Source organism: Erithacus rubecula (genome assembly GCF_903797595.1).
Source record: "Erithacus rubecula genome assembly, chromosome: 1".
Lineage (NCBI taxonomy): Eukaryota > Metazoa > Chordata > Aves > Passeriformes > Muscicapidae > Erithacus > Erithacus rubecula.
Genome location: NC_136658.1, coordinates 24,131,850 through 24,149,647, shown reverse-complemented (window position 1 = coordinate 24,149,647; position 17,798 = coordinate 24,131,850). Strand labels below are relative to the sequence as shown.

General features: G+C 46.4%; 1 protein-coding gene across 2 annotated transcripts in view; it reads left to right on the top strand.

Moving 5' to 3' along the window:
- Positions 1 to 17,798, top strand: part of FSTL1 (follistatin like 1) — a 212,003-nt gene that overhangs the window by 177,664 nt on the left and 16,541 nt on the right. The window lies entirely within an intron of this gene.

Here is a 17,798-nt window from a genome sequence, read left to right as displayed (position 1 = left end):
ATACACAGCTTGCCGTGCCTTTGTGTTTTCCAGTCACGAGGATGTCTTGCAAATACCAGATGTGTGAAACTATGCCTTTACCTTGGTCTTTACTACATTTCCCATCATGGTACTTGACTCCTTACAGGCTGTGGCTGAGATTCATGACTTTGCCAACATCTGCATTATTAAATTAAACATGCTTGGAATTGTTTGCCAACTGTGGGGCCGAGGGAGGCCAAAGGCCAGCATCTATTATGTTAGCTCTTACTTAGAGATGCTACCTGTGAATTATTTCTTGGTTACTGGGGATCTGTGCTAACCCCTAAACCATGTCTGAGAACTTGCAGACCACACCATTGACCCTATTCTCTGAGCTTGGATGCCTGGGATTTTCCTGCTAGTGCCTGGTTCTCTTGAATTTCCTAAAGTAAGCACTGCCTTTGAGCCTTAGTGCTCTGTGCCCATCCAAAAACCATACATTTCCTTGATTTTTCCCTTTGTGTTGTTCAGGAGTGAATTGTGCTCTGTCAGCCCTTAGTGGCTTCTCCTGGTGCCTCATTATTCCTGTCCACAGCTGAACTTCAAGCAGCTTTGCTGGGATTAACCTAGATATGGAGGATTACTGAAATATATGTGATATCTGTTATGAATTCACTCCATTTAGTGCTCTAAACTCTTCCTCCTTACTCCTGGACTATCAGCCTTAGCTTTTGCTACAAAGTTTGTTAGAAACACCAGCAGAGAGATGAGCAGACGCTGGTGAATTGACATAGTTTGTGTGCCATGGAGGAGTCTTCAGGTAGTTACAATCCCCAGTTCTGGTGGCGCATCTGCAAGTAGCATAGAGGCAAAAGCTTGTGTAACACAGTTGTCTGGCATGTGGGTTGTGTTCCTGCTATGAAATCTCTATTTCTGAGCAATGGAGAGCTATGCAGTAAAATGAATCTCCCATGAAGGCTGCTCATCCTCTATTTCTTCATGTAGAATTTGTTCACCAACAGCTTCAAGGACAATGCTATGTTGCTCAGACACTTAATGCTGTAGAATTTGTTTTGGGAAATAATATAATTGCATTTTTTTCATAACAAGGCCATTACACTGTCAAAAGCCTAATTTTCTGTTGCATTAGCCAATAACCAGCAGAGATTGCTGGAGAAAGAAAGTGCGTAGCTTAACCTACATTTCTTGCTAGCAAGAAAAATGGAATGAAAACAAAATGAATTTATAATGAAATGGATTTATTTCTGGGCTTTCCTATTGTGCTGTTGTTTGCTTTCTGAGAGGGCATTTATAGCTGATTAGCAGCCCTGGAGACAGAAGTCCATTATTTATCCAAAGAGCACCAAGAATGGAGAGACAATAATTCAGCCTTTCTCCCTCTCTCTTCTCTGTCCTCTGCCTCTCTTCTTCGTTCCCAAAACAAGCCTCAAACTTGCCCAGAAGGGAACATTCTTCATCTAAGAGAGGACAACTAAATCTGTGTGGTGTGCTGCTTTCTGTTGGAGATGCCAGCAGAGGATTTGCTGGAGGTCTCCAGTTCCTCTGGGTCAGGTCTCTGTGCTGGGGAGAAGCGTGGGATGCCTGCCTGTGGGAGGCAAAGGGCTGGGAAGGGTGTCTGAATCTGTGCTTAACCACCCTTCTGGCAAGCAGGAACACAAGGGCTGTTTGAGTAACAAGGAGGATGAATGTGTGGTCCTGCTGAAGAGATTTTGTAAAAGCCTGCACAAAAAAAATAGTTTTTTTCTGTGGGAACTAAAGCTAGGGGAAAAAAGTTGGACAGCCAGATATGAGCTGGTCTGTGGCAGCATATCTACTCTCCTCTTCCTCCCTTGGTCCCAGGAATTTTTCCTGATATCTCTGCATGCTCTATCTGTGATGCATGTGCACTTACATACCTGCAGAGATCCCAAGCATCTATGGCAATTGTTGTCTCTAGCATGGCACTTTTGATTGCAGTTTAGAGGCAGTTATAAATTACTTGAAACATAACCCTGGTTTATTGGAAAAGGTTTACAATGTGAGGAAAATGCTGTCTTTTTTCTCTCAGCTGCCCACTGAGGTAACAGCATGGCCACTAATGGATATCAGCTCCAAAACAGTAGGGGATTTAGTTCTGGAGGTGGCTGTTCCCTCCCTGAAACAAATCTAGAGCTGCCTCATGTTGTTCTGTTTGTTCCCAAACTATTGTAACCATGAGTAAATCCTTTCTACTTTGTCTCTATCCCTGATCTTGCATGTCATATCTTATACAGAGGATTATTTTTCCGTGGAAGGAACAGGAATTTGATGATCATGGCTTACTGTCCTGATTAGAACCTTGGCTAAACTTGCACTGTAGTGGAAATATTAAATTCAGTTTTTCAACCTTTCTTTGTCCACTTCTGGCTGTAAAATGGTGTTAACTGCATATTTTCACCTCTGATTTGGCCTGTCCCCCAGATTTCAATGCAATAGGAGATTTTTGGATCTCATGCTTCTTCAAAAGTATTGTTGGTAACAATCAAAAAAGAGATTACTTTTATAAAAGAGCATTATTTATTAAGTCAGACATCTGTTTTTGCTTTCTCTTTTCCTCCCTTATGCTGAGCACAACAAGTGAATGAAATGCCAGGGAAATGTGTTGTTTGAGTTAAAGTATGGAAGTCATATGCTTAGAGTAGCTAAAGAATAGAATTTATTCCTCTTTAATTGTGGAAAAAATATGTATGAATCACCCATGAATGCAGTCAGCCTTGACATTAGGGGAAGGCTTATAACTGTAGACAGTTTTGAGATCAGGCTTTCCATGGATGTGAGAGAGCCAAAAATTACTGCCTTTAATCAGTATAATGTAAATGGCGTTGCACGAAGAGGGAGCACTGGTAATATGGAGATGGACTTGGTGACTCACAAGGAACCTCCCAGCCCTGTGTACTTCCCAACTGTGTGAACCCATTGAAGGCAAGAGTTGGTGATAACACTGGAGGGCAGGAGGAACAGTGTTCTAGGAGGGTGTGCAAGGAAAGTCATCTGGACAGGCAGGGAGTGGGGAGCTGAAGTTCATCTTACTCCAAAGCATTAGAAAGATATCAAAGACTGTGATTGCTGAAACACCTTGAGGAAATGAGGTTTCCACAAGGACAAAGTTGCAGGAGTAAAAATCTATCATGAGAGGGGACTACACAGGACAGGATGCAGTCTACAGTTTGATAACACAGAGCAATGAGAGCTGCTGGCAACAGGAGAAAGTTCAGGGCTAATAAACAGAAGGTCTGGCACTCCAGAGAGAAATTAAACAGCCTGTGGACAGCAGAAAGTGTTATGTAGTGGATAGAACACTCCAGGTGACTGAGTTTATTACCAGGAGCAACCTTGCTGAAAATCCCACACTTCAGTGGTGGTGTGAAGAAAACAACACATTTCTCCTCTGGAATGGTACTTTTGCTGCTCCTGCCTGGAGTTCCCTTGTCCAAAGTAAGGCTGAGGGTAGAAAGGACAGTGTCAGAGGGCCAGAAGTTCAGTAGCACAAGGATAGAGCTGGACTAGCCAAGCTCCTACAGCAGCCATGAGCTGTTTTAGTCATTAGCTGGGTGGCACGAAGCCACCTTTTCTTGCCTTGTAATTTCAGTGAGGTGGTGTGGGAATAGGGCCATTTGACTGCCCAGGTGGTAGGAAAAATGTAATGGTTTTGGGGAAGTATTAGGAGAAAGGACCTGTGAAGAGAGGACACAGAAAAAGAGCCACTTCTTTACTCTGGCTATAATCTGTCTTGTGTGCATATAGCAGTGGTGCAGTTTATGCACTCACAGAAAAAGCATATGCAATTAATTCAGCCCATCTCCGAGACATGTCAGGGGAGGGAAATAGGGGAGCACTTGCCTCAAACTATATGATAAACTGCATGATACACAGCAACTGCAAGGACATTGTTTTTCAGAGTATTCACAACAGTGACAGGCCAGCCCCTGTGACAGGGACTCCCTTGCACAAAGGAATGTGCCAAGTAGCCAGCTAAGGGAATACAGTGGATTTTCCAAGAGGTCTCTGCCCCATGTCTGTTGGTGTGCCTCTGGTTTGCATGCACAAAGCTTAAGGGCATCAAGATCTCCCCAAGACATTGGATCCAGCTGGTTTAGTGGTTACTCTTCCACAGATTTTGGTGAGTTTGTGTTGGCTTCTTTTTTTTTGCATTTATAATTCCTTCTGTTGGTTATGTGAGAGAGAGGGCTGTAGCTTCCACCCAGGCTCTGAACTCATCTCTGCCAGCAGCTGGTGCCACAGGCTGGTGTGAGCTTGAGAGCTCTCTTCTGATCTTCTGACCTGTGCCAGCTTCATCCTATCAGAGCAGGGGGCTGGATTTTGAGGGGTACAGAGGAGGCCATTGTTCAGGGAGATGCCTTTTCTTGCTGGTTGTGGAGGGTCAAGTTTAAGCTCTTGCACCAATGCTGAATTTAAGTGGGAACCACTGTAGGGGAGAGTATGTTGGGTTGAAGTTCTGCCAGGCCGCTGGCAGAGTCCCCATGTAACGTTGTGGTGGGGCTGAGCTGCACACTGAGACTATGAAAAAGCTTCTCTTCAGTGTTTGGGGCTGGGAATTTGGTTTGGCTTGTGCCAGAACTGAGCAGGGGAGATGGATGCATGCAGATGTGTATATTGCAGCCCCCCAAGTGTCTGCCCTACTGACTGCTTTGGTATTGTACAAATCCTGAATTTTCTGCCCAAGACCTCAAGTGCTCTTTGGGTTCCCTCCCTATAGCACAGGTTTCCCAGCTGTAGGCAGTGATGCTTCACATGCTTGATCTGTGACGAGCTCTGGGAGCCTTGAGGACAAAACAGATGAGAAACACATGTTCCTATTGATCAAGATTGCGTGCTGATAGCATCATGGCCTCTACATTTTGCATGATGTCTTCTTAAGGCAGTTGTAACTCTCAGGGGAAGCAAGAAAGCTGCCTTGATTTCTGCTGGGCTAATCAGGGGCCCAAGGGGGTCACAGCTGGTCCCAAAGCCAGAGGGATTTGTGCTAGGATCTTTCAGCATACCTGGCAAGATGGGGTTTGCAGCCCTCTCTCTGGGCAGGGAGGCAGCTGCTCCTCCCTGACACTGCAGCTGCAGCTGCTTCTAGGAAAGCTTTCAAGCCAGGAATGTGTAAGGATGCTGGCATCTGTGTATGCTCACAGCCTTTCATCTCTGAAATGCAGCCCAGACAGGCCACAGGGCAGAAAGCAAAACAAACTGCGAAGGGCTCAGGAAGCATTAGAGAATAGTTCATGCTGTTGGAAGTCATTCAAGCAGTGATCCCACTTCTAGGAACTCAAGCTGCAGGAGGTGTGGAGCACCACGGGGTCACTAGCAGGGCTTGGAGCCCTCTCTTTCTAGCCCAGGGCATTGCTGAAGCTCATTAGCAAGTCCCTGAGGCCTCCTCACTGTCTCCAGCCAGGGAGAAAGGTGACATGGGCAAGTGCTCAGATTTTTGTCATAGCATGTGGCTGGCACTTGTTGCTTTCCCTTTTTGGTTTGGGGCCAGATAGCCTAGTGGAGTTCAAAAGCCCTGTGTCTAAGTGACTGCAGTAATGTACTCAAGTCCTTTATGTCCCTGCAAGTTGAGCCACCTCTGGGTGTATGTAGAGGTGCTGGCAGTCTCTCTTGAAATTACCCTTCAGGGGAGGAGAGCTGGGAAGACCCAGGCACCTGCTCTCCAGGATGGAGACAGTGCTGTGTTGTCACCGCTGAGTCCTGGGTGCACTCTGCTTCTCCTGGCAAGCCTTTGTATCTCTGCAATGCGCATATCAGCCTTCCGTTTGAGCTTCTCCATGCAAATCTCCTGATGCCCATTAGCTTGCCCAGCTGGGTTTGGATGGTACCTACAGGGCAATGACATCCTCCTCTGCTGACAGCTGCATTTTGTGTCTCAGAAGGCAGGCAGGGGGTCTAACGGATGGGAAGCAGTGGAGCAGGACCAAGTGTTTGAGAGGGAACCAGAGCAGGAACAGTGTTTGCAGCCCTGGTACAGTTTGGCTGGGAGCTGCCCCATTAAATCACTGCTCTGCTGGAGTGACTCAGAGGAGGGGATGCTTTCCCTGAAGCATCTCTCTGGGTTCTCATAACCACCAAATGGAGATTTGGCCTTATTTTTCTGTTTGTTTGTTTTTGAAAGTCAAGCCATGGGAGTCAGCATCCAAAGTCTTCCCAACTAGACAGGAAAAAATACCATGGTTACAGAGAGAAGGGTAAGAGACATCTGCAACAGTTCTTTGTTATTTCCAGATACAGTCACAAAGAGCCAGATTAAAGGAGATGAAAGAATTAGAATAGGTTGCTTTAGACACCAAATAACAATGTTATAGGAATAAAGCCATTGGAATAACTTCTTGGTTTTCGGTTTTTTTAGTTTCCTAGTTGAATCAGAGTCAACCTAAAAATTACATTTTAGGTTAGTTGAAATTCATGTTTTATTTCCAACAGAAAAAAATGGGCAAACAAAGTTGCTAAGCTTACCAAAACATGTTTTTATTTTGCTTTCTTTGACCTTTAAGCTTACATACATAAACTCATGAAATATATTTAAAAACAAGAAAGGGAAAACAGTTCACTTCATTGTAGAAATAATTTTGGAATCAAAGCTGTTCCCTGAACTAGACACAAATTTCCAAATAGTTTTGGTTTACCTCAAATTGCATTTTCTAATTAATTAGATGTCTGTCTGGAAAATGTTACCCAGCCTTATTTAGTAGTTATAGGAAATCACTGGTCACTTCTTGTGTTTCTTAATCACAGAATTGCCTTTGGGCTGCAAATATTGACAAGTCTGTGCTGTCAGACTTGGGGACATAAGGGAAGCTCTGCTCTGACAGAAGTGGTGGTGGCTGACTCTGGTTCCCCAAGACTACATGCATGGGTATGGGGTGTGCCGTTTCTAATAAGCACAGCAGAGTTTATTAGCTTCATTTTCCCCTTCATTTTATATATTGCTCCACTGCTGGAAGGAAGATTGTGATTATGACAGTTATACCTTCCAAGCAATACATCATAAGCTAACAGGTCGGGGGGGGTGTTGGGAGAAATACCATCCAACTTCCTCACTGATAGTCCCCACAACATAATAAGTTAACTCTTGTTCCCCTTCTGTTTAGGCTGTGTTAAATCAGAAATGAGGTGGGGGACCCATGAGGACACACCAGTGTAAGCACAAGAGCTTGCATAAGAAAAGGCCTCCGTATCTGACCAATCTTGAGTGACATTGGATCCAGCAGAAGCTGCAGGGAGCAGTGCAGGGGCTAGGGGGCCACTGTCAGCTGTGGTGTTGATAGTCTGGAGAGACACCCATCCTTGGGGCATCCATGGGAAGGCTGGAAACCCTCGAACTTTAGAAGTTTTTTCTGTCCTTCCAGCTGTGGCAGCTTCCATAGTGACTGTATTTTATAGCCTATTTCATAGTGATGCTGCAAGTTTGCTCATGGCCTTCTTGCCTTATCAGAGCTTCCTCTTGGTTGTCTCGATGAAGAGGTCAGTCATTAAGTGCAAGTCAGAGAGACAGAGCTTTGCCTACCACAGAGGGAACTCTCTTGAGGATAGGCATGAAATGGTGTTAGCGCTGCACGGGGATAGTTTCAGGTGCTGGTGACTTGACTGGAGGCTTTGTGAAGGATAATAGGGACAGTTGAAAAGAATGTGCTGATCATAACTTGGGTCACAATTCCCCTTGTGCTGGGTCCCACATGGCCCAACATTGCTACTCCCTGATCTCAGTGTGGACCTGTGGGGTGACTGCCCTTGCAATTTAATAGGATTTGCTTGTGGCTGATGTGATGTTTCTGAGAGCAATGAACACATGCATGTCTCTCCCTGTGTGCCTCTGTAGCCTTCCCGATGTCCCAGCTGCAGTGAGGATTTTCACTTCGTTTTTACAGCAAGGCTTTTTTTCTCATCTTTCCAATACTAATCAGTAGGTGCACACACCTGCCAGTTGTCAGGTCATCTCCTGAAATCCTAGTTTGCATTTTGCAAACTGCAGTATGATAGAGTTTTGGCAGAATTGCCTTCAGCTCCCTCTGGCTACAGGGACACAGTTTTAACCTTGGATGGAGCTACTAATGAGCAGATTCCAGGTTACTTCTGCAGCCTACTCAAGCTTCACTTCTATTTTCAGTGTTTCTGTTAGTCTGTAACCATTCCCAGCTATATGTTTTCAGGAAGGGGATGGATGCTTTCTCAGTACCACAGACCAAGAAAAGTTGTCTACATAAAATGGTACCTAATAATGAAGGGTTTTCTGAGCCTTCCTCACTGTTCTCACTGTGTGAGGGGGATTTCATGACTGTATGAAGCAGAGAAGCTTCAAAAGAGAGAAATTACTGTGACAGAGCACTATCCAGAACCTCCAGCAAAGCTATTGGATGGAACAGACCCAAAGCTGCTTTGAATTAACAAGGAGCTGGGCAAATCCTTCAGGAAGGCTAGAAAATGGGAAGTGCAGAACTGACTCATATCCAGCTCTGTTCTCACTCTCCCACACTGAGGCTGACTCAGTGTTTCCCCCTAGTCATATAGTGATTTCCATTGCTTTTTTTGCAATGTACTATGGTAGAAGGCGAGTAAAGAAGGACAAAAGGACAGAGCTGGGAAGAGGGATCATCAAATCAATTGCAATTGAATTCTCATTCCAGCTAGGGGAACAAAACCACTGTAAACTCTTGCACAAGAAGCCAGAGGCTGCTGTTAAACCTCAGCATTTTCTGCAATCTACATTCCTCCTGTGTATCCAGTTATTGGAAGGGTTGTGGATATGCCATAGGGTTGTAAATTCTAACTTGCCTCCCACTGCTTAGCTCACTCTTTCCTTCTCTTTGTTGGAGCTAGGTGATGGCTGAGAAATGTGCCAGATTTGGATTCCATTCAGAAATAAATCATCCCTGGTCAGAAAAGAGAGGCAACAGAACTTACTGGCAGGACTAGTAAAATCTACAGGACTTCAGTGTGGGAAATTAGGGGAAGGAAGGATGAAAAAAGAGGGACTGCCATGATACAAAAAGAGCTTTGGGTCAACACAGACTTAGGGGGTGAAAAGGGAGCATTTGAGGTTGTATATAGCACAAACTGCCTCAGACTGGGTAATGGGTGTGGGGGCAGGCAGCTGTGTGAATGCACCTCAGAATGGAGCAAATGAAGGAAGGAGCATACACCTTTGGGGAAGTGCCATTAGACAGAGAAACCTCCCTTTTACAATTGAGCCTGGGTGTGCTTAGAGAGAGAGGTGATGGCGCCTATATTTAGTTGCTAGCAATAGTTTGTGGTGCACAAACTGGTGTGGAAGCCCTGAGGGTGAACTCCTCATCCTCTTCCTTCATCCTCCTGTTGTCAAGGGCTTCCTCTGACCACTCTTAAGTGCGGTGACTTGTCTCATGTGCTACCCACATACAGAACATCACCCTCCTGTTGGAATTCAGGAGTCAATGCTGGTCTTGTTCTTATTTTTGTTTTAAACAAAATAGGATGGAGAATTGTGATTCCTAAGAGCTCAGCCATGGTAAAATAGAGCTTGGCCCAGGGCGCTCAGGATCTGGGAAGAAGAATCATGCCCGATGAGGAGTATGACTTGTGTATCACAGAGTGAAGTGTTCCTGGCTTCAGATCAGAGAGCAGAGGGAGCTGAACTCTGACTTCTGGTCATTCTTGAGCAAGTATTGTCCCTTGGGTCTTTTCCAGTCATGTCACGTGAGAGGATAATACCAATCTCATCCCTAAGGCCCTGTAGGACTAACTTCAATTAGGACCTTTCATGTGCACAGCAGCAGAGATGATTCCCTGTGCATGAGGGTTATTTTCTATCCAAATATGAAATGATTAGCTTGATTCCTCCCTCTAAGAACTGTGGTGTAGCAGAGCACCATGTCCTCTCCTCCTGTAGTACTGATTGTGCCCTGCTTACAGCTGAAGCCTCTTTAGCTGGTTTGGTATGCACAAATCAGTCAGTCTCTGAACTCCTGCCTCCATGCCTTGCTGGCAGTCATCACTAGCAAGAAAGGTCCCAGTGGCTGCAGAAAAGCTGGCAATTTCACCACATGATGCAGCAGAAGGGAATCAAGCTCCTTCTTCCAGAGGTGCTGTAGGGATAGGTGGAGGGAATAGTGTTGAGAGGCAGTGCAGCTTTGGGCCATCACACTTTGGAAGCTGTGAGTATAAGGAGTGTTGTTGCAGGAGTGAGAGAGTCCTGCCGGATGCAAGCTCCCTTTCTTCTAGCAGCCATTTTCCAGATTTGTTTGCAGGAGAGATTTCCTCTTCCCCAGACTCTCATGTCATTGTTCCCCTAATGGGGCCTCACTGGTCATTGCCTTGTGGTGGAAAATATGAGGTTGTGGGGGCCAGAGCACAGACATTCCTTCCAAGTCCTTGCTGAGTGGAGTCCCCAAGACGTGTGCCTGGCTCCATAACTGTTTTAGCAGCATTACGCTGTAAGAGACATCAGCTGTTTGGCAGATGCCTTTCTGGTCTTGATTAGGTTGAGGAGAGAAACCCCTCCTTCTTCCCAGATTTTGCTTCCCTTTCTGTGCAGGCACCAAGTTCTATGGGACATGAGAAAGCCATATCTGGCATGTGAGGGCTGCTGTTCCTCCCAGCAGTCCAGGCCATGTCTCCACATGGGTCAGTGGGGAGGCAGAGCTCTGTATCCATTCTGCCAATGTCTGCAAGGCAATGCTTCCCAGGCAGTCATTTTTAGTAGCAGTACAGGCATTAGGAATCTTCATCTCTATCTCCTTGACAGCGTCATGGACAAATTTCTACATGCAGGTTTTCACAAGCCATGTTTTTCCATGAGCTCATGTAGAGGTCACTGACCTGATGGGCCCCCTTTATCACAGAGGTCAGTCTGAGCCTCAGCCACTCTCCTGCTCAATGGTTATATGGTGGACACATCTGATCCATGGATCATGGACTGAGCAGCCAGTAGGTCAGGGAGGATCTCGCACAAATGGATGAGGCACGGATTTGTAGAGAGGGAACCTCCTCTGAGCTCTGGGAGTTGCAGTTCCTTTCCTCTGTCGCTTTCTGTTCTCTGCATCCAGATTTTCTGGGAATATGCCCTGATTCCCAGCATGTGCACAGATGTATGGTCTGGCTTGTTTCCCATTAGTGAAAGCCAGTTGCCATTAAATATTCATCTCCCAAGCATTCTAAAGCCTTTAAGGGGTTGCACTTTGTGTGATGTTTTTAAGAGAGCCAGTCCTAGATGTCAGTGAGAATAGAAAGAGGTATGGGAAAAGTATTGGAAAGAGGGGTTAGCTGATGTCTGTGTGTGTGGATTAGGGTACATGCCCCTCCATGACAGGCATCTCACAGTAGCTCCTGACACAGTGTCCAGATCGCTGTTCACAGCCCTTTATTGAAGCTGGCTGAAATATTCTAGTGATGGAAGCTCTGAGGGGGCAGAAGTGAGATGGGGTCTGTCCTCCAGCACAAAGAAAATGCTGTAGGGGAAACACAAGGGTCAGTGACAGGGAGACAGCAGGCAGCCTGGATTCATGGCAGGGGGCTGGAGTGAGGATCTGTCCTCAGGATTGCAAGCAGCAGTGACGTTGAGTCTGTGAAGAGGAGGGGCTGAGGCAGAGAAATGTTTTGTGGGGCTCTGCAAAGGAATTATTGCCTGGCTCCCTAAGGAAGCAAAGCTATGTCAGCAGGCTGTCTGTATCTGCCTGCCTGTCTCTGGCCTCCAGCGAGTCTTGAATCTATGGGCCTGTTTCCGGCACAGCTGATAAAGCCATGGAGGCCTCCGAGATAATGGGATCCAGCTGGTTTTGTGACTCTAGGTGACCACCTTAATGAGAGGAGCCTGCAACGACCTCCCCTAAGGAAGGAGTCCATGAGCTTCCCTGTAACTAGCTGATAGACAGGCCATGCAGAGAGAGCTGTTGGAAGCTGGCCTTCATTAGTTCTGCTGCTTGCAGGATGGCTTTAGGATTTGGGGGAGAAGGAACCCTACAGTTTAAATGGCACTGGACCCCTCTGCATCCAGCATGGACCCCATACTGACACCCTTCAAATAGGATATTGTTAGCATTGGGAACATTGTCAAATGTAGCTGGTCACAGTCCCTTGGGGAATCTAGCCCTGGTCCAGACTTTGCCTGAAAAACATCTCTTCTTTTTTAACTAACTAGCTCGGGGATAGCCTGGTTTTGAGCCTTTCTAGCTGCCCAGCAACACCTTTGCTGATGTGAGCAGCAGGACATGTACCATGTGCCTCCCAGAGACAGGTGGAGAACTATTTATGTTTTTTTTCTGTCTTTGATTGCTTGAAGGGATTGACAAGTTGTTCAAAATCCCTTAAATGGATCAGCAGGGGAGGGAGGAGCTCCAAAGGATGCCACTTTGAGTCCAGATAACAGCAGAGTAAAAGAAGTGTAAAAGAAGTGTACTGTACCAGTGTGTATAGCAACCTCTGGCAGCAGGTTTCTTTTCAGAGTAGAGTATGTATTATTCCACAGTCTACTGTACCATCCCAACAGTTATGATGTTCTGGGATTGTCCTGATGATGCCTGGTTTTATTGGAGAGCTGCACTGGTAATTGCATGATTCAATCCCCACTTTCTGGGCTTATCTCCATCTTATTTTTGCTAAATGAAACTCAAGCCTTCCAAGTCAGAATTTAAGATAATTTATGTGAATTTTTTTCCAACCTGAGGCAGTAGGCCAAAGGAAGGAAAACTGTAATTGTTGCTTTAGTTATCTATTTATGGCAAGCCCAGTGTCAGGGATGACTGCTTGTTTCACACTAATCTGCTCAGTTTTTGCTGCTGCCAAATTTCTGCCCCATCACACCAGAGTGTTAGTAGATCCAGGGAACTGCCACAGGAATTGGGTCAAGTTTGCAGGGAGGAACAAGTACTTTGATTGTTAATTGCAAATCAGAACAACAGAGCCAACTGCACGAATCACCAGAGGTGACAAACTGGCTGCCCCTTCGTGCCCTCCAGTGAACATAGGATCTGGTCTCCTTGGAGCTCTGCAGGAGGGCACTGCTGCCGAAAGAGCTGTTCTGCCTGGAGAAACACTTGAGTAATGGGATGAAATGTACAAGCCAAATGCTTTCTCAGTGCCATCACTGTACAGCAGTTGCTAAATTTTCCTGACTCTCCCCGAGCTGCTCTGCTGCCTGGACCTCTCTTTTTGAATGTTGCAGCACGATGTAATGCTTCTTCCTCCCAGCTCCACAACAGGAAGGAAGGAGGTTTGGGAGTCAGGAGACATAGTTCATCTCATCTTTCTGTATCATTGACCTACTGCCTTGTGTTTCCAAATGTTTCTGCATTCAGAAGCAAACATTGTCAAGACAACAGCTAGACAAGATGCTGTTTTCCATGGCTGGATGTTGAGTTGGTTTAGAAATTGTGCAGGCTATGCAGTTTATAGGTGGCACCTTGGCATGTTCAGAGATCCCTTACATCTCTACTGACATGTTAGTTGTGACATGGAACAAGCAAAAGGGATATGGATGGGAAGATGTAGGGAGGACTGGCAGAAATACGTAGCTGCACAGCTTATTTCTCTCCGACTGCATGGAGGGGAGTCTATTGCGAATTGTACTGATTATATCTGAAAAATTGCATCCAGTTTTTGCTCCTGCCTTCCCTGAGGCATGAGAATCTGTGCATGTCTTGCAATCCCAGACATCATTTTGGTGTCCTTTAGTTTTGCTTTATCTGTGTAATACTCAGGTTTGTGTAATACATGGTATTGCCTCCCATAGGAGCTTTCAATGCTCCAGCTTTAGAGCACTTTGATTTCCTTGCACATCGTGCAAGGCAAAACCACAAAGCCTTGATTTTTTTACAGGAAACAGAACATGTGAGGGTGCAGCACATGAGAGCAAAAAGTATGTGAGGGTTAAGTAATTTTCTGGATTTCCAGAGAGGGATGCCAAAGAGGAAAAGACCTCCCCTTACTGCTGATAGCAGTTGTTACTTGTATCATTTGGAGCAGGACAATAGGTAGTATTTCTCTGCTGCAGTGTAGGCTGCTGAGAAAAAGACTTTTGAAATCTCAAAGAGGAGGTTTTGTATGGAAGGATATTCAGAAAACCAGGTTGTATGAGGGGTTATTATGAAGCACATTAACTCCCACCTGGTAGCAGGGCAATCTTTCTGCTTGTTTCCCAGAATATGTGTAATGGCAGTAAATCCCTGCTGCTTTCTTCAGGCAGCAGGGCACTGTGGACACGAAGCTGGATGCACAGCACTTCTCTGCAAGTGGGAGCTTGTTCTTCCTTACAGAGGTGTTTTGTCACTGAATTTTTAATGGTTTCAACTTTCACAGGCTGACTGGGAAAGTCCCAGTTACCACCAAGGGACACTAGACAGTCATGGCTCAACAGGGGCCAGGGGAGGAGGCAGTGGGAGGAGGCCAGGGAGAGCTGCAGTGGGCAGTTTTTTTGCAAAGGCAAGGAGTCGCAATACCTCTTTTCTGTCATGTGTACAATCACTCTTATCTCACTGCAGACACTGCATTGTTTCCATGCAGTCCCACCAGTACAGAGCACGCACAGCACCTCACAGGACCTTGAGATCCCGTGCAGACCTTCACGTGGCACTGCGTCAGTGTGTCAAGTCACACTTGGTCCTGGACAGCCAGGGGCAGGCAGGGACTCGAAAATGCTCTGGACATCTGTGCTTACTCGGTGTTGGGGGTCCAACTCCTCAGCACCAGAAGCTGCCAGAGATGAGAAACAGCCCTTTGTTGCCTAATTTCTTAATTTTAATTTCTTAATTTCTTAGTTGGAGCATTGCTGACTGCTGATCCTTCACCACTGGCATTGTCTCTGACTTTCTTGCCTTCAGGTGCCTTGGAAATGTCTTTTTCCTTCTTGCTTCTCAGGAGGCAACAGCTGAGGCAGAGGCATTGCATGAGACTCTGCTCAGGTCTGTGAGCTCAGGTCTTGTGCTTAGTGTTTGCCTGTTAACATGTACAAACCTTCACACACAAGATTACACTTTCCAGCCCTCCAAAAGTATTGCATATTCTTATCCTCATTCAGTAGACAAGCTGGGCTGTGAATACATGATGCTGCCCAGCTGCCCTGAACTTCTAGCCCTTGAGTTGTTTGGAACCACTTTGTCCATGGTCTTTGCCAGAGAAAATGTCTAGGGAAGTCATGCCTCGGCAGGGTGAAGAGTCAGAGTGCTCCTGTGCTGTGGCAGACATTCCAAAGGCAGAGGCACTCCTGTCCTGGCTTCATCCTTGCTGCTTTTACATCTTCCCACTTGCTCTCTGGGCAGCAGAGGAGTATGTAAAAGCATTGCCCAGAAAGAGAGAGAGCTTGGACACCTCAGTCGAGGCAGAAGAGAGGAACTGCCTTGCAGTGGAAATGCCACCGTGCAGCAATTAATAACAACTCTCTGCTCTTTCCCTTCCGCTTGCCCGAGTGCGCTGTAGACTGGAGCAGGCAACACTTCCCAAGCACAGGATGACAGAAAAGGTAGTGGCAGCTCTCAGGGACAAAGCAGTGATTCCAGCCCCCAAATCCTGTTATTAATTAATTTAAGGGCAATGATGTTGAAACACTGTGGAGATTTTTTTTAATTTAAAATTTCAGAATTAAAAAATTTGCAGTTCATATTTTCAAGCTTTTACAAGTCAGGTGCTAGGATAAGCTATTTAATATTAAAGTGGCAGCTGCCATCCTCTCTCACATGACTTCAGCAGGTGAAGCTTTATAAAAAGTAAACATGACAAGATCCAAGGTAAGATCAGAGTTATCTGCCACAAGAAAACAGTTTGCCTGGTAGCTTCTAGGAAATCACCAGAGAATCAGGAGATTATAAAGCCTCAGTTGCAGACCCCCACTGTACTCATCCAGTACAGTACTCATCCACCTCTGTCACTGTTATACTCTGTTATGCACATTTGCTGTGAAGGCAGCCAGGAGCTGCTAGAAAGAGCTCCTTCCCTGTGGTATGCCACAGTTGGGTTTGAGAAACCCTGTGCCAGAGTGAGAGGGCAAGCAGGCAGAGCAGCTTGCTTACTTTCTTCCTCTGGCTGAATCCTGAGGTGGAGAAAGCCATCATTGAATGTGGTAATCAGCTCCAATGCCCTGCCAGCGTAGGGCAATTTAAGGCATAAAAGAAGCAGCAATCAGAAAATTGTATTGCTTTGATTAATAAGAAAAATCTGAGTAATGCGGTGTCCTGGTTTGAAGGACAGGTGTCTGCCGATAAAGGCAGAAGTTTTTCTTCTAAATAGAGACTTTAATTCTACTCCCTCCAAGTATTATAATTGTTTGAATCAAGGACTCTGAGGCAGAGATAAGGGGGTAGGAATAACAGCTCTTTTACTAATATATCTAACTGTTCAAACAGAAAACAACAGCAGTTGTTAAAATTGCTAACAGAACAGATAACTCAGTTCCAGTCCCTTCTTTAGCTGCAGGCACACTCTCCCTGCACTCGGTCCCGGTGCTGCAGCTGGAACAAAGCCTGGAGCTGCAGAGGGCAGGAGGGAGCGGAGACGGGAGGGGGGCGGCAGCAGCCACGCCGGTCTCGGGTGGGAACGGGCTGGAGCGGGCGGCTCCTCGCTCACCGTGTGTGTCCGGGTGATCAGCTGTGTCCGCAGAGGCAGGAGGCTGGAATGGGGCAGGTGATCACAGACCGTCTGGCTCTCCTGCGTTCGGCCGCGTGGGGCTGCAGCGGGGTGGGGGGGGGGGGGGGGAGGGGGAGGAGGGGGGGGCGGGGGAAGGGCTGTCCTCCTCCGAGCTCGGTGGAAACACAAGTAGCCCCTCCGGATACCCACTTCCCACCTACCCCTTTGTCTATGTCAAAGTTCCTGGGTGTAACCCAGCAAGCTCCATTGTCATGACAATGGGAAAAATTCTTTAAATTGACACAGTAATAGAAAAATACTCAACCCCCAACGTGTGGCCTTCTAGCCTGGCAGGTGGCACAGTGTCTTCAGAAGCTGTTCTGGTGGTGTCACCCTACCAGCATCCGCAGCCCAGGTTCCAATGGAAAAGCTCTGGGATGGTTCCTGGGCTTTAGCACTACCAGGGAGGGAGCTGTGGACAGCCACATTGGTTTCCAAGTGAGCTCCCATGGGGAGAGGAGTCCTGCAACCTGCATTGTAGCAGTGCCTTAAGTCCCATCCAGGAATCAAGAGCCAGGCTTGGCATTGGTGGACATAGACCAGAGGGGGGCTGCTGGCAGTCTTGCCTGTCCATGGGAGAGGCAGAGTACTACCATCTATTGCCAGGCACTTGGATTACAAACCTCACTGAGTGGCCATTCAAAGCCGTACCCAGCTGGTTTTTTTGGGTTTTTTTTTGTCTTTGATTGCTTGAAGGGATTGACAAGTTGTTCAAAACCCCTTAAATGGATAAGCACTTTGGTACCTCCAGTGCATATTAGGTGTGTGAGTACCCAAAGTCAGACTCCAGCCTTGGAAAATTTGGGGTTTTCTTTGTGCATTTTGCAAAATGAGCTATTCTTCCTTCCCTGCCCTGAGTTGCATGAGGTTGCTTTGTGCAGCAAAGTACTCCCGTTGTTCCATCCCAGAAGCACCCAGTTCATTTACCCCAGCCCTCCACTGGAAAGTGACTAGAGAGAGGCGGATGCAGTAGAAGGGATAGTGTGTCACCTGTAGCTTAGAAACAATATGTGAAAGGAGGTGAAAAGCCAGAAGGAGGGTGATGCTGTCTTCATGGGGAGAGCAGGCCTGAGACATGGGATACATTTCTCAGCTAAGACAGGCAGGTCCAAATATTTAATGTATTTGACAGAATAAACAGCAAAATAGGAATACTTGCAGAGAATACAAAAGATGTTTGTCACTATGTGAACCTGAAGGGATTCCTG